The 18259-nt window shown below is 34.7% G+C and overlaps 1 long non-coding RNA gene across 1 annotated transcript; it reads left to right on the forward strand.

The window, feature by feature from the left end:
- Positions 1–14804: 14804 nt before the first annotated feature.
- Positions 14805–17169, forward strand: LOC141594440 (uncharacterized). The gene is made up of 3 exons (XR_012522203.1): positions 14805–15011; positions 15110–15219; positions 17017–17169. It is a non-coding gene; the product is annotated as an uncharacterized LOC141594440 (long non-coding RNA).
- Positions 17170–18259: the final 1090 nt, after the last annotated feature.

The following is an 18259-nucleotide window of genomic DNA, read 5'->3' on the forward strand; positions in this document are numbered from 1 at the left end:
ATGTACTCACCCAGAGGAAGAGGACACCGGCCCTCAAGAAAAAGATTAACCACCCTAGTAATAGAGGTGATCAAATCATCGGAGATAGCCACAAAGAATAATACTCAAACAGTCCACAAGGTACTGGGCACGAAAACCATCCCTCCCACAAGAAGTACCACGAGGGAAGCTCCGAATCATATCCAAGACCACCGCCGAAGAGGCAACCAGAGGATGATGATCCCCACACAGAGGAGGCAATGAAGGAGGCGGGGCGACATGATGCTTCTCATGCAGGGCCACGAGAGTGGCATCGGAGTGGGGGGCGACCCCAGAGGAAGAAAGCACCCGTATAGCAGCAGTATAATGGCCATCATAAATCTTCCGCCGACATTGGCGGAGATTAAGCTCACTCAAATCCAGATCCTCATCCTTAGAAAATGAAGAAGGACTCTCATCAAAACACTCCTGTAACAACTGCAAACCCCCCCAGGTGCCCCCCAAGCAAGGATAGCCCTGGCAATACTCTCCTCTTGATGTTGACACCGAATAGCAGTCCGACACTCATGATTACTCCGAGGAGCGAAAGTCTTGAGCAAACAAAGTGGTAGAACAAGTAAACGTACCCAGCGGGAGAGATCACTAGGGGCATCAAACACCGCATCCAAGGCCCCTTTCAAAGCCCGAGCAAACCCAAGACGGCACTTAGGAGGAATAGATTTCACGGTGCGAAGGCCTAAAGACAACAAACGATCCAGCGAAGATATAGACCACTGAACGAGCTCTACACTATCATCAGAAGAAACCGAAGTAGAAGGAGCCAAAGGTCTCGGAATACCATGAATATGGAAGGTGTAAAGGCCATCAACACACTCCGGATGCATCACAAAATCACCCCGACTATGCCGACATCTTGCTCTAACAGTACGGGTCATAAAACACACCCCACGCAACCAGAGCCCCATCCGTCTCAAAGTACTCTCGGCATTGGAATAAACAGTCAAACTATCAGTAAGAGTCTGACGCGTAAGCTCCAACACACCATCATGACAATGTCGGACTTGTAAATGTTTCTGCCAAGCTGCCTTTGTAAAGCCCTTACCGAAACCATCCCGACACCCATGAAGACTCGAAAAAGGACAATGGTACCGTACAAGCTCGGGCATGAAGGAACACACCACTAACCGGCACAGAAACCTATAGAGCCACCAACAAACACCACCTGAGCGGAAACCACCACGCACAAGCACCTAAGAGGTCAAAATGTACCCGCTACTAGCAACCAAAAGGGCAGCCGAGATGACCACCAATGCACCACCCACTCCGGTGGAGATCAATAATCAACGTAACAACCAAAACGGCCACAAAAGCAACCGAGAAGTAACCCACACCCCACAACAAACTTTTAGCCCGTAACACCCACACAACAACCCAACAAAGATGGCGAGGGTGGTCGTCTGACGACGGAGGACTAGGGAGCAGCAACAACCAGCAACACGGGAAGAAGAAAAGTATAACGCAATAAAAAAAAACCCACGGTTAAAATAAAACAGCAGCAAACTCACCGTTGTAAGGAAGGAAATAGCACGGGCAGTCGTCGGCCACCACGTCAAGGACCGGCGATATGAGGTCCGGTGGCCCAGTCAGTGGTGGCGCAGGTGTACTGATCGCAGACTGGCGACAAAGATCTCTGAAAATGACGACACTAGCGACGAACTAATACCCTCCCAAACAGCAGACCGACGCCGGTACCACCAACAAAACCGTCCCCTGACCGGCGACGTGAGGTCTAATGGTCGACGTGGGGTAGATGTTGGTAGCAAACGGCGGCAACACGACGGAGAAACCCAATGCCCTAATTAAAGATCGCTGGAGAAACAATGCCCTAGAACGCGAAACAACACCGCAAAACAACAACCCATCACCGACGATCAACCACCGACAAGGTGAAGGGACTGATGGCGGTGGCAGTAGGCGGTTGTAGTGGCAGCAGCACGCTAGGGTTACGTTTCCAACGCACGATCACCAGTCGCCAGACGCTCTCCGTCTCCCTCTCTATTATTATTATTATTATTATTATTATTATTATTATTATTATTATTATTATTATTATTATTATTATTATTATTATTATTATTATTATTATTATTATTATTATTATTATTATTATTATTATTATTATTATTATTATTATTATTATTATTATTATTATTATTATTATTATTATTATTATTATTATTACTATTATTATTATTACTATTATTATTATTATTATTATTATTATTATTCTAATTAATGGTTTTAAAACCGCGCGTCTTTTAATATCTTGTTATGTATGTGTTTTTCTTGAATATTATATGCGCGGTAGTGTATTTTATTTTCTAATTATTTATTGCAAGTTACGTAGGTTTAAAATATTTGTTAATAAGTTAACTTTTACATTAAATTAATTACCAACGGTTTTGAAAAAAGTTATAAATGTGACTATAAATGTTAAAGCACCCTTTACTAACATTAACTAGTTTTGGAGCCCGTGAAAATCACGGGATCGTTAATAATTGATTGTGTTTAAGTGTTTAATTTGTGAATAACTTATATGGAGTAGTCCCCCTCTCAATCATTTGTTTAATTTTAATTAAAAAACCACTCACAAATAATTAAAAAAAAAGTAAATAAATAAACACGAATGGGGGAACGGTATTTTAAAACAAAAGTTTAATACATCAAATTTTTGATTCTGGATGGTACGCAAACCAAAATGTGAATAGCTTGGTTGTTTTGAAGTGAGGACACAATCCGTCAAATTGAATTTTCGGGTACTTCTGGTCTTATGGACAATCTTGACGCCATAGAAGTATTGGAACATGAAATTGCGCTCCATTGTCGTCCCTTGTTTTCAAAGGACGGGTAATATTGGTTTCGACAACCTAGTATCAAATAAGACAATATGAATTGGTATTTTGATGAGATTTTATAGAAAGAAAATCAATGACTCTCAATTTTCTCGTTTGAGTTGCTAATGATTCTTCAATTGCCTGTTCAATTAATGGTTCTTCAATTGTCTCTTTAATTAGTGATTCTTCAATTGTCTCTTTATTATTTAACCATTTCTTTGACCGGCTTAAAGATTATAGAATATGAATGGTTTTTTTCACCAACAAACATTGCATTTTGCCTCTTTATTGCTTGAATGAAGATACTGTTTTTATTGTCGTTTTGGTGCATTTTAAAGTACTTGGCCCTATGTTTATCTTGCAAAGAAACGGTCGTGAACTTTTATGTGAGCAACTTTAACAACTATTCCAAATAATTCCAAGGAAAGATTACATATATTTAAAATATCACATTTTGTGTTATAATAATATACTCCGTAGTATATATAAGATTAGATATGGGACAAAAAGTAAGAGAGTAAAGTAAGGATCAAAACTTTATAGGTGAACTCTAATAATTATTATTATTAGTATAAGATGAGCAAAACTAATTATACATTGGAATTGAAACAATGAATTGGAGAATAAGAATCGTTTTCTAACTAATTACTATTTATGCATATTATAACACTATGATAAGATCAAATTGACATGTGTATCGTAATTTGGCTAAACAATTTGATTTGTAACCTGTTTGACAAAGTAAAAATAAAACATAAGTGTTACAAAGGAGACTAACGTGTATGAAAGAGTGAAGGACAATAATGCAACAACATGTCAACAACTTATTAAAGATTTTTGCTACCATTCGATATTTCTAATACACCATTGTAGAAAAATGAAAAACTGACAAAAATGAAAGAGTCATCCAAACCAAGAAAAAAATCTGTAAAGAAGATCCATAGCCATTATTTCGAATCTCGTGCATTGTTATTGATATGTGAGTATGTCATCCTCTTATAATATTAATACAAACACACATAAAAAAATAACTAATAAAATTCTAATTAATTCAAAACATAATAAAAATAAAAAGTGCAACAATTAATTTAGTTCTCATTGTATAGTTTACCTACCAATTTTTTGAATAAAGTTGAAAATTTATTCTCCTGCAATATTAATATAAACACAAAAAAGTAACTAATAAGATTCTAATTAATTCAAAACATAATAAAAATAAAAAGCGAAATAATTAATTTAGTTCTTTAGCTATACCTTACCTACCAATTTTTTGAATAAAGTTGGAAATTCATTCTCCTGCAATATTAATACAAACACAAAAAATAATAACAAATTAATACAAAAATAAGAAAAATGAAAAATGAAACAATTAGTTTACTTTTCTATGTATACTTTAGGTGTTATTTTTTGAATAAAATTGAAAATTAGGGTGAATATAATAGTTATATATATGAAAAATTATATTACAAATTCTCTCAAAATTTTATGAATGAAAGAAAAATAAAAAATATGGTACATAAATAGGAGTATATATAGTAATGATGAAAGGAAAGTTAAAAGGTCATTTCATTAAATAAAGGAAATAATGGTTATTAAATAAATAAGGTAAATAAATAAATAAAAAATTATGAGAGGAGATCAATGGTTTACAATTTTTTTTTTTTTTTTTTGTGTTTATCCCTTATATTTTTTTAACTTTTTTTACTTTATATTTTTTAATTTTCTTAAATTGGTAATCCATATCACTTTTTTTTACCATGTCACATTAAAAGTTATCACATCACAATTAAACTTGCAATGTCACATTTTTTTTGTTAGTCTTTTAATAAGATTTTATAGATAGAAACTATTATAGGTTTTATAGCCATTATACAACCATAAAATCCAATATATTAATTTTATTTTTAATTTATTTTGTGGTATTATTTAATTAGATAATTGATTGCTGAGAAACTCAAGAGGTGAATTAAATAGGAAAAAATATTAATGAAAATTATTGGTGTTAACGTTAAGTAATATAAAGAGTTTTAGTCAATTTATTAACATATTATATTATAAAAATTGATTAAATAGAAAAAAAATTAATTAATTTGGTGGGTGTTAAGTATTATGAAGAGTTTTAATCAATTTATTTTCGTGTTTAATTAAAAAAAATGAATTAAATAGGAAAAAATGTTAATAAAAATGGTGGGTGGTAAGTAATATGAAGAGTTTTAATTAATAAGTTTTAATTAATTTATTAACATTTTTTATTATAAAAATTTCAATTTTAATTATAAATTATAAATTTTATTAACATGTTTTATCACAAAAATTTCAATTAAAATGTCAATATTAACTATAAATTATGAAATTTTGATGTAATTTCTAAGGTTACATAAATTTGGGAAAACAATATATTTAATATACAAAAATCATTTAAGAATATAGATAATATCTTTTAATATTATAGATAAGTGAACTAAATTAATTTATAGATAAATGAATTAAATTAATGTCATGTAATAATAAATTAATGCCGGTTAACAAAATGAGCGGAAAAAGGGGGATTGTCGTTGTCGGTAGGAACAGTGATGATAAGAGACGGGGTAATTGGGTATGAATGTGTATGTGGCATTTGGGTTATGGGGCTGAGGTGGGCTTCAAATGTCTGCGTGGCTTTTTTTATCCTACGTGGCATTGTCTACGTGGACTTAATTGAACATTTTAGGGTAGCCTTTTAATAATATTTATAGATTAATCAAATCACAATATTTGATCCCCATTACACAAATTTGAAACAACATGGCAATGAACCCTAATTTTATCAACAACGAAGAATGGCTTACACAAACGATTGAAGATGATAGGAAGGTTCTCGCCGGGCTTCCCGCCGATCAACACCCATTTATCAAAGCATCCCTTAAACATCAACGGAATTATTGGAAGAGGCATGAAGCAGTCCGGCTTGTCAACCAAGCCTCATCATCATCATCATCTTCATACCCTCGTCGGCCTGTCACTCGCAACTTAGCTGTAGCCAGAGATATGTTGAGTTGTACTCTTCCAACCTTAACTCCACATGCAAGTCGTGTCCTTGCATATATTCAATATGTTATTGCAAAATATGAAGCCAATGACCCGGAAGTTAGCGGTATACTAGAGTGGCGTGATTGGTGGCAGGTTGAGAAGCTCTTTTTACGCTTAACCGGGGTTGTTCCGGCTTATTGTACATCCTTTAATTTATGATAAATGTTGTAATGTATTTGATTTAAAATTAAATGAAATGATCAATTTGAAAGTGTTAAGTTATGATTGTTTGATTTGCTTCCATTTTTTGAACTCCATTGATCAATCTGTTCGCCTGCAAGCGTTGTCAATTGGTTCTTCAACAACGGTTCACCTGCAACCGTTGTCAATTGCTTCATTATCAACGGTTAACCTACAACTACAACCGTTGTAAATAACGGTTCACCTACAACCGTTGTCAATCGTGACGTTCTAACTTCAACGTGCACCATTTATTAATTGTTTGACCATACGACTCAATATATTAAAAAAATATATAAATGTAAGATATGACCATACGACTCAATATAATAAAAAAAAATTAATTGTTTGACCATATGGTATTTTTTAAGCCGTGGCTAATATTTATCATTATTCTTGATTTGAGCAATGCACAAGCGGTTCAGTTATTTTTTATTGAATCAACGTTGCATTATTGGTGGGTTTGAATCAACGTTGCATTATTGGTGGGTGATTCTATAATTTTAATTTTGTTCCAAAATTATGGTCGTTAACAAAGGTACAAATATTGTGAGTTCATGGGTGCAGAGGGATCGTAAGTTGTCAGAAGAAGCATAAAATAAAAGATTAAAGGAATTGCAGCGTCAACCGAGCTATATTGAAAGCGAGAAAAAATGGATGCATTAGGAAAAAGGTTAAAGGAACAATGTCCTTTCCATTTAATTAAGTCCCCCCTAAACATATAATTCTTGAAGGTACAGATGAGAATTCATCGGCTTTCGATGTTGGTTCTTCTGAGGATTTGATGGTGGGATATATATTACCCAGATGCGATTGGTATGCATCTCCCATGAGTGAAGCAACAAAAGCTTGACGTCAATGGTGGTTTAGGTCATCGAAAGTGATGTCGGATTTGGAGGAAAAGACCAGAGTTGAAATAGACTCCTACACCATCATTAATGGGAAGAGATATTATCCATGACATAGTGTATTTTGGGTCATTTGATTAATTTATGTTTATTAATTGCTCATTGGGTTGTATTTAGGAAACTAATTGAGGAAAGAAGTTACATTGGGTTGTGTATAATTTAGTCTTGAATTTCCATTTTCCCCCACTTGCTATCTCAGTTGCCTAATTGAGGAAAGAAGTTTGTACTAACTTAATACGAATTACTAAATATGGAAGATGCTTTTTTTTGGCAGTAAAAACTTGACACAATGAAAGATAAATGATAATGGTTAGGCACCAACCAATGTAATATAATGAAAACAATTACAGGTTTATAGTCAGCCGTGGTCATATTGCAAAATACAGAATATGGTTTCGCTAAACCCGTGTTTATTAGTTTCAATCACATATTCAAACAACACACATGCAAACCTTCTCCTCGCTCAGTTAAAACCCTCGAACAATGAGTTTCCCTAGAACCACTACTATTCTCCGTCGCCGTCGTCGTCGTCTTTGCAGTCGCCATCGCCTCTGCCGCCGCCAGCCCCATTGCCTCTGCCGTCCCCTCCGTCATCGCCATACCGGGGCCGACTTCTCCTCTTTGAAGAAGTAATAATAAACCCTACTCGTTCGTCTCATCAACTTAATGTCTTTATTTTCTTAGTTGTGATATTATCCCCTAATTATCTTAGGTTTATTGTGTGTTAAACTACACCTATTATTTTATGTATATTGTGTGTTAAACAAATCTATATTTTTAGGTATACTATGTGATCATTTATTTGAGATGGTGCTCCTGCTATGTCGACTTAATGCTTAAAGTTAGTAGTTTGTTAATTTCTGGTTTAGATATTGGTGGAAAGCGGAAAAGAAATGATGGGAAAAGGTCAAACGAAGAAGATTCAGGTGATGAGAATAATTTGGAATCGGATACTGGGCGAAGGACCCATAGGGTTTCCCTAGAAGCAATAGATAGAAGGATACCTAATGAACTTCATTGGGATAAATCAACGGGGCAACCGAATGGTATCTTTTCTTCAAAATTCGCGACTTGGATTGGTTGTTGTGTAAGAGAGTATATGCCTTCCGGTTTACCGCGTATCGATCAGTTGAGTAAATACCGGGTTGAAAAGCTATGGGGGAGAATAAAGGTATGTATATACAATAATAAATGCAGTGAGTTGAAATTATCTTATTATTCGATATGTGCTATTAGCCAAAACTGAACAAATATGCTCACCATATATGCAGGCAGCTTACACTGTCCCCTAAGAACATGATGGTTACCTAAAAAAAAGATAGGGGAATCCTTCAGAGCATGGAAGTTAAAGGTTGCTCAGAACCACTTGTTCAACAAGAAGACCGAGGATATAAATAAGAAACCACCAACGAAGAAGTATCGGTATGTTGGCCAACAAGATTGGTATAACTTTATTGCTTATAGGCAGTCTGACAGGTTTAAGGTAATTTATCTGCTACTCATTGGGATCACTTTATTAGTAATCACTTAATAATTAATGAAATATGCTTATGTTACTCGATACAATTCATTTTATGAAGACTATGAGTAGGCAGAACCAAGAGAACATTTCAAAGAAAGAGAGCGCCTTTCATGGCTCCAGAGGTGGTTATAGATTGATTAAGAAGAAGTTTGGAACTGTCAATCGTCACGACGCTTGGGTGGCCGGTCACACTCCTAAGAATGGAAAGTTAGAAACTCCATATGATAAGGCCATCAAAGAGAAAATTGTAAGTTTGAATAAATATGTCACTCCTACCACTGGTGGTCGGTTATATAATTGTGAGTTTAAATAAAATTTAGTTGCATAATGGTTTTATGTATATGTAGAGGATCTGTGAGAATGAGGTACAGAAAGGAAAATGGAAGCCTGAAGGACGCTATGACATTCTTGCTAGGGCAATCGGCAAAGCAGATAATCCAGGTCGTGTGAGACGGGTATCGACGCATGTTGGCATCATTAAGTACTTTGGGAAAAATACTCAAAGGACAATGAGTGGTGATGATAGGGTATATAAATACTGTATTTTATTCAACATAATATATATATATATATATATATATATATATATATATATATATATATATAATGGGATCATGTGAGGATACACTATCTTTTTGAGGATTGAGGATTTCGTTACAATATCACAGGTTGTTCAATACAATATCACATGTTATTCAATACAATATCACAATAAAAAAAACACCTGTGCAAAAAAAAAAATTATAATTTTTTTTTTCAAAAAAAATTTTTTTTTTGGCAAAGGTCAAATTTTTCGTGATATTGTATTGAAGAACATGTGATATTGTATTCACTAATCCTCAATCCTCAAATATTTAGGAGTTCTCACCGGATCCCGACTATATATATATATATATATATATATATATATATATATATATATATATATATATATATATATATATATGCTTTGAAATTATAATACTTATTTTAATCATATTCATTTTTACTACACAGCTATAAACAATGGCCAGGTTGATACTCAGAATGGTGGAAACGGGGGATAATCCATCTGAAGAAGAGTTGGTTATGGTTTGGCAAGTCATAAAGGAAGCAGGGGAGAAGAAGAAAAAAGCGGGCATGCGAAGTGAGAAAGACATGGCAAAGGATCAAGATGGGGTAGATGAAGAGGAAGCCACGAAGCCAGGGGAGAAGGAGGTGGAGGTGGGAGCCGAAGACACGTTCTTATCATCTCCAAATCCGGCTTTTGACGAGGTATTAGCTACTACGACAAGTTTATAATTGTTGTATATATACAAATTAATTAAATTTATTATTTAAAGTAGTGCATGTATATATGCTAATTAATTAAAAATGTGAAGGTCGTTTGCAAGAAGCCTTGTGTTCTTTACTACAAAGCCCCTACAGTAGCATCAGGCAGAATTGTTGTTCCTAGGGAAGTAGCGTTCTATTACGACCAGATTCAAGAAGTTGAGGATGAAGGAAATCAAGGCATTGCCCTCCGTGAGGGATGGAGGAAAGTGGAAGTGACCGAGTTATTTCTGAAGAAGTATAGTACTCTAATAGTATCACATAGTGAAAATTGGCTTTTGCAAGATGTCGTGAGTTCTATTGTGCAATGGCCTGACGCATTCATTAGTGTTGACATCTCCGGGGTAGTTATGCTAAAGCGAATGCATTTTATATAATGAACGCCTTTAAATTTATTAGGGTAACCTTATCTAACATATAGTAAGTATTTGAATTTTTACATTTTTAGGAGTTACACGAAGCCATTATGGCTGAAATTAGGACTATTACGTCAACACCCAAAGTCACTGATTCGACTACCTCTCCACCCAAAATTCAAGAGGTAGTAATAATTTGAAAAATATATTGTGAGTTTTTCCTTTTTTTTGGTTATTTAAATTATATATGACGTCTCGTGTAATGTATATATTGTTTTTTCAAAATTGTAGACCGGGGTTAAATCCACTTTTGCTGCACATAACGCAGGTGTTCCTCTTAAACCTAGATATCACACCGATGATTATAAGCACAAATTGAATACTCCAACATTGGTAGCTTTGCACCAGCTGGCTGAAAGGAAGCTAGCTATCGAGGAAGTACTCATGATTGACATCGGAGAGGATGTTATGGGCAAAGGTACAATTGTTTTTATGGATGGGGAATCACTATGTCAGTTTCTCGACCTTGACGAGTTAGATGCTATGCACATTGAATGTGGATGAAGCAAGTTTTTTAGTTAAAACTTGGCATTTGGTTTTACGAATAATGATGTTTATTTAAATCATCAATGAAAATAACATTCTTCGTTCCATTTGACATAATAGGTACCTGTGTACACAAATCACTGAGGGAAACTATGTTTCTCATGACTACGGATTCGTGTCACCTGAATTGTTCTCTCAAAAGCTGCATGGATACAAATACAGAGACCACATCGATAAAATTGCTGAACGGTTGAGGATGCCCAAAAGCTTATGGTTTGCCCCATACATTGAGAATCGGTATGTATAGTACTTTATTATAATGAATCACGATTCTATTCATTTATTAACACTCTTACATGCATGTATATGAACTAACAGTTCAATTTTCAATATTTCATAGCAAGCATTGGCTGATAACGACAATCAATGTGAAAAAAGGCATAGTGTACTGGATTGACTCTTGCGGACATACTCCCACTGAGAAATTTGTAAAGATGATGACTGAGTAAGTTTACAACCTTACATTATAATGTCAATTGTAGACTAGGCTCCTTTTAATGTCTCATCAGTATTACTTGGCCAAATGCTAATTATAATTTCCTGTATATATTTATGAATTAGTGTGATTCAAGCAATTGGAGCATCAAGTCCAACTTTTATCACGATAAAAGTAAGTGTATTCTTAATAATTACTCCTATCATTTAATTTATGTTTATGCGAGAGGTTGAGCTAATTTAGCTTATTTGTATGTGATTTATCTAATAGTCTCCTCTACAACCAGACAACAAACAATGCGCCTTTTTCTGTTGTCGGTCCATGTGGGAGATTATCACCCGAAAGTATATCAACATAGAGTCACCGGTTAGTGTGTTTTAATAACTATTTCAAACATAACTTTGATTTAATTATGTGTAATGTTCCACTTATTCTGTCTATTTTGATTAAGTATATTTTGATTAGTAGTTCCCACCTTTAATCAACAACAAAGACCCAACCTATTCGAAGGAAGACATCGCCGACATGAGAAATAAGTGGGCCACTTATTTTCTTTCATTAGCGGATGGTCAATAGTCTGCTCATTATGTATGTGTGTATATAAAGCCATGTCTAATTAGTTTTGATTACTCTGTTTATAATATTTTAATGCTTGGTTGAATACATCAATCTGTGTAATATTCTGATATTGTAGGATTGAAATTTTGCAATGCGCAGCTGCTGAAATGCTATTTTGCAGTAGCATTTCAGCGGAACCTACATTTGCAAAAATTAGCATTTCAGCAGCTGCTGGAACCTGCTAAAACAATTTTTTTTAAAATATTTATAAATTCGATTACGGTTAAAAATAAAACCGTGGTCAATAAATCTATTGAAAACGGTCGCATTTAAATAGAAATCCGTTGACATATTCATCCATAATATAACGGTTTAATAAGCATAAACCGTTGTCGAATTCATAACATTTAAAACGGTTTAATAAGCATAAACCGTTGTCATATTTATTATTTTACAACGGTCGTGTTTCAATAAAACCGTTGTCATAGGTTTCCGGAGAGCATTTAGACTAATACTACCACAGTTTCAATATTATAGACAACGGTTTTTGAACCGTTCTTAATATTTTATTACGGTTTTTTGAACCCGTTATTTACATTTCATAACGGCTCCGCCTTTTTAACAACCGTGGTCATAAAATAACAACGGTCGATGTAATAACGGTTCCGTATTTTGTATTACAATGGTATATCACCTTATCTAACTGTTGTTGCACCTGTTATCTGGCGTAGTGTTAGCAAATTTCTTTCTTCTAATTGTGGTCACTAAAATAGCTTCTTCCTTAAGAACTGCTAAATTTTGTTCCTAGAGTTTTTTGTGACAGCATATTCGTAATCGTTATAGTTAATAGTAAATTTTGTAGACCAAAATTTAAACTTTCTAGAGTAAGTAATTTATAAAGCTCCCATTTTTTGTGCATAGGTTGGGTCGTTTCCGTGTTACTTTATATCCAAAGTACACACCTTTTTAAAAAACATTTGTTGTTTAACAACAAAAAAATTGCCTATAAATATTCGGCGAAACAGAAGTTGTTGCATATTTCTAAATAAATTTTCTGTTCTAAAAATTTATATTCACCACTTGTGTTTTCAATTAATCGTTACATTATAATTTATGGCATCCTTTTTCTCCTGCTCGTATCTGTGTGTCTGTTTGCAATAATATTTGTTTTTGTCGTTCCTTGTTTCTTTATAAGGATTTATTATATTTGTACAATTTATTAAATTCATATATTTTACATTCGTAAGGCTGAGCACTTTTGAATACATGGCGTCTACTTCACGTACTTTTTGAGACTTCTAAAACGCATGAATGGAATACTCATTCTTCTACTACGGGTAACAAAATTGCTCTGCTACAAAATTTAAAGTAGATAACTTATAGTCGATCCATACTTTAACTAGTTTTAACTTTCAACCTATCTCAATTTTAAGGAAAGAAGAAACCGCCAAGTAAACCATATATCCTTCCTTTGCCGTCTACTTCTCACTGCTGTGGTGCAAAGCTTTTTAGAAATGAATCACCGCTCTTCTGTTGCAACCACGGTGAATTACATCTTCCAAGTAATTCAGTTCCAGAGACTTTACGATACCTTTTCTTATCCGAAGATTACATCTAAAAATTTCAGAAATAATATAATGTTTTATAATAGCTCGTTTGCGTTTACCTCTCTAGGTGTTAAGAAAGACCACGAGTTTGCCCATAGAAACCGTGGAATTTACACTTTTAGAGTTCAAGGTCAGGTATATCATTTCATCAACGACATTACCAATGAAGAACGTCCTCGGTATATCAAGTTGTATTTTTACAACACTGATCATGAAATTATGCATCGCTTACAAATTTTTTCAGATTTTCAAAAAAGGGTAGTTCATATACTAATGAGAATTATGGATTCCAATCCATATGCAAACTTATTCCGATATTTACGAACCCTGGGGGTATCAGAGGCGACACCTATTTTAATATGTGCAGATTCGGTGCATGATTGATGAGTGCCTATTTTGTATCAATTTCCCCCTTCTTCTCTATGCATTTTTCCCGAACCTACATGCTTTTTGACCCTTCTAGCTCGTAGTACGGGACTAAAGCTACAAATTGCAAGCTAGAAGGGTAAAAAACCGCGTAGGTTCGGGAAAAATGCATAGAGAAGAAAGGGGAAATTGATATAAAATAGGCACTCATCAAACATCCCCACACTTAACTCTTACTCGTCCCCGAGTAAGTCTAAAATCAATATGCAAGACGCTACTATGGTACGTATCAAGTGCGTGCACGATATAACCATCACTCAATTATTCTACTATATAAGCCGATCGAGTATTAGCGCACTCTACGCTCTTTCAACTCATGTAGTTGTGCTCATTGTTGTCAGAATCGCGATTCGATCCAACGATTCTACGATTTTACGATCCAAAAATGCTTGACCGATCCTGGATCCTACGATTCTATCATAGTTGTAGAATCTTACGATCCTATTAATTTGAAAATTTCTAGAGATGGGATCATAATACGATCCTACGATTTTACGATCCTACGATCCGATTCCATTATAAAAAAAAATTAATATATATTTTTATATAATGACACCGTAACACCCAAATTTCGTGTAAGTTGTAACACCCCGTAATTTCGAACCATTAATGTTTTGCGGAAGTAATTTATTAATCAAATAAAATTTGATATTAATGTATTTGAAGTAATAATAATTCAAAGAAATATAATTTTATTATATTTTGTAGAAAAGTATTTATTTTGATAGTTTCGAAGTGTTTAAAAATAGTTTAAACCGTGTAAAAACTTTTTATTTCGAAATAAGGGCTTTTCGGGGAAAAATTACAACTCTATTGAAAATTGGGTAAACGATTTTGGAAATGGGTCGTATGAGTATTCAATTTTCTTGTAATCTCGTGTTTAAGAACTTTGGTCTTTCTTTGCTTTGAAAAATAAAATCCCGACTAAAAACCCGCACCTTCCTCCTTTCCTTTTCTCCTTCCCTTTCACGCAGCACCCCCTTCCCCCTTCCTTCTTTTTCTGATTTTCTTATCTTCCTTACATTCTATTCCTATTCTAAACAAACAAACACCATTTTTCTACAAAATTTAAGCTAAAATCACCATAACTTCCTCATTTCTTATCGGATTTTCGCATAATTTATGTTTCCGGAATCCTCTCGTGGAGATCTACCTCCTGGTATATTTTAATTTCAGTTTTCTTGAAGTTGTTTTAAGACGAATTTTGGTATAATTTCGGTTTTTAAGCTTATTTTTGTGTTTTTATTGTTTATTTAGGTGAAGAATTGGAAGACGAGTTTGGGGACTCGTATATTGTCGAAGATAGTGGTTAGTCGGCAGATTAGGGTTTGTTTTTAAGGTGCTAATTGCTCATTTTCTAGCTTAAGGTAACATATTTCGAGTTACTCGACGAATAATCGTCACATTCTTTGCTTTTTGTATGTTTTTGTGATTTTTGGTTGAGTAGTAAATTTTCACATGTTTAAAATGGGTTGCATGCATGTTTAATGCTTGTCTTTTGTTAGTTTAAGTTAACCATTTGTATATTATTGTTTAGAACAAATTTGGATGAGTAATTATTTGAGGGGACAAATCCGCGGGTTGGCTGGAACGTGTCAGTACCGGACCGAGACATTTTCCAATGTTTCCAAAAATATGACAGATTGAACGGCGTCGAAAAATTAGGTGGTTTAGCCACTTGAATCACTCAATTCGGAGTCCGTATGAGTATTTGGCGTCGTTTTACCGAAAAATTTATAGAAAAGTTACTGTTCACAGACCCGCGGTACTGTTCACAGCAGTGAAACAGGCCCGTGACGGGCCGCGGCAGGCCCGTGCTTGGCCCGGGTTGGTCCGTCGCTTGTTTCGCGGTTTTTCATGCAATATTTGTCATTTCGGGTTCATTAATGTTATAGTTAGTATAAGTCACATATGAGTATACTTTTGAATTGAATCATATTAGTAATAAAAATTATGTTAATGGTAAAAATTAAGTTTATATTAATAGTTGCACATGTTAGGATAGATTATAAAATAAAATTGTAATGAATAGGCTCAAAATAAATTTTATAGTGCTAATTGTAATGTTTTGTTGATTGTGCCGAAAACTGAGCCTTAGTCCCTTTGATTTTCGATGTCAAATTGAGTGATTGGTCACCGCAATTTAACCCGTACTGTCAGGTCAAAGGGTTGCGGGTAAAAATTCGGTTGGATGAAATTTTATATGAATTGGATAATCGGCCTTTTTCTTGTTTTAGGCCATTTATCAAGTTTTTAGTCACATGTATAGTTGGTTGAATTTAATAGTTTCTTATATTGTAGAAACAAACCCTAGATTCCCCGGAATATTGTTGGATTGTTCTCTTTGAATAGACATTTATATAGCCTTTCACATGATAGAATGTTAGCGTTTATGTTGGTAAGTTGGACTCTTTGCCCTCTTATGGTTAAGTGGGTGTCTTACTTGTCTTGTGTGGTGTGGGCTAAAATATTCAAGTGGGACTAGTTAGGTCCTAGGTGAGTATTTCGGCCTTCATCATAGATAGGTCTTTATAGTCTTTGACGAGTATATGTTCACCGCTTGATAGCCTTTGTGTTCCTGACTAGTGGATTTATATCCAAGTCGGGGCATGACCTCGTTACTTATTTTGAGAGTAAGTGGTCCGCTTAAGTACTAGCCAACCCTTTGGTGGACTCCTTAGGGTACTCACTTTGTTTTAGAAAAATTGTGGGTCTTGGGTGCGGTGGTGTGTATCCGCATGTCTAGGTCTCAGGCTAGGGTTGTGTTGTGTCTTGGCCATGTTTTATTAATATTAACCGCTGAGCCAAGATACCGGTTCGATTACCTTCCCTACCTCGTGGTATAGACTCGAGTTACAAAGTGACTATTGACCGTACTAAGAACTTATGCCTGTCTTTGATATATTGCCCTTTCTTGTATGGTGATTTTATGAATTGTAATAGGTGAGATGTACCGGTTACAATTGATAAAGTTTGGATTACTATTTGTTATATGTTTCACATGATAGTTTATTTTGGTCAGTTAGGGGGTCATAGGTTGGAATACTTGATAATTAAATTGGTTATCATGTTGCTTACATGTTTTATTACATGTTATATTAAATATGACGTTTCGTGGTTCACCGAATTGTGGCTTTCGTGTTTGTATAAAATGCGATTGACAGGTTGATGATGCTTAGTTGGGGTCACAGACGAGCTAGTGAGCATAATGAACCTCGGACCTAGTTTGGCTATTCTTATAGTAAACCTTTTAACTTTTGGTTTTGTATATATTTTGAAGGGACATATGTCTCCCTTTTCTATTTTGGTTTGTATCATTATATCATCTTATCGTTAGCTATGGCAGGTAAATTAGTTCGTTAGCATTGCAGGTTTTGGCACCCTCCTCTTGGAAATGTTGGAAATGTTTGTGAATGGTTTAGGAAAAAGTTTTAAAAATTACAGGTTTTTGTCTAGTTGAACCAATTACAAACATATCCTGTCAGTTTTTCTGTAGAATTTACGTATTTATTTAACGCTAATTTTAAGGGTGTCACAGTTGGTATCAGAGCTTATTTGCTCCCGACGCACGTTTGTGCACCCCACCTAAAATCACTTGACCTTTAAATAATAAACTTGAGAGATGGGTAGGATGGGTAGAGTTAGGATTTTATGTGGTAGTCTATTTGTGATTGCTAATTGTTAAGCTTGTTGATTGTTAGTTATTAATTTTGGTGCCGTTAAAGATTGGTTATGCCAAATGAAGAATGCTTCCACTTTCTCGATATTTCTTTCCGTATTCAGTGTATCTTACCTTAATCTTCCAATTTCGTTGTTTATTCGTCTTTCAAATTCCTCTTATCTCGCCTTGGCAACTACTCTTCAATTCTTTCTCCTGATTCATCCTTGGTTCGTTTTCTTCTTATAATAAGAGTCCTTGTGGACACCTTCCTTTTATCCCGCAGGATAGTTCCCTTGTTCAAGAGAACCCGGTTTTGAGAGAATGTATCATTGGAGGGCGTGAACGAGTTGAGAAATTGATTGTTTAGGGTTTGAGTTGTATAGGAGAATATAACTTGGGATCCTTTGGTTAGTCTTTTTAGTTGTGCTTGATATGAGAACTTAGTGAAATGAGAAACACCTTGGGATTTATGTCTATTGAGAGCTTGTTTGTTATAGATGATTGAGCATGGGTACTACCATAGCACATAAGATAGAATGAACCTGAGCTACTTCATTTGAGAGTCTCGATGTTTCCTGTGGAGAATTAAAGGAATGATAGTTAGCACTAATCCGTGTAGGCCTTGAAAGGAATACAATAGGACATTGATGTTGCTTAATGGATTGGTATCGTACTTTGGAATTAGTTAGTTTGTTAAACCTTTTGAGTTGACCAAATCTAGTATAGAGTAGCCCTTGTTGACCTTT

Source organism: Silene latifolia, chromosome 8 (genome assembly GCF_048544455.1).
Source record: "Silene latifolia isolate original U9 population chromosome 8, ASM4854445v1, whole genome shotgun sequence".
Lineage (NCBI taxonomy): Eukaryota > Viridiplantae > Streptophyta > Magnoliopsida > Caryophyllales > Caryophyllaceae > Silene > Silene latifolia.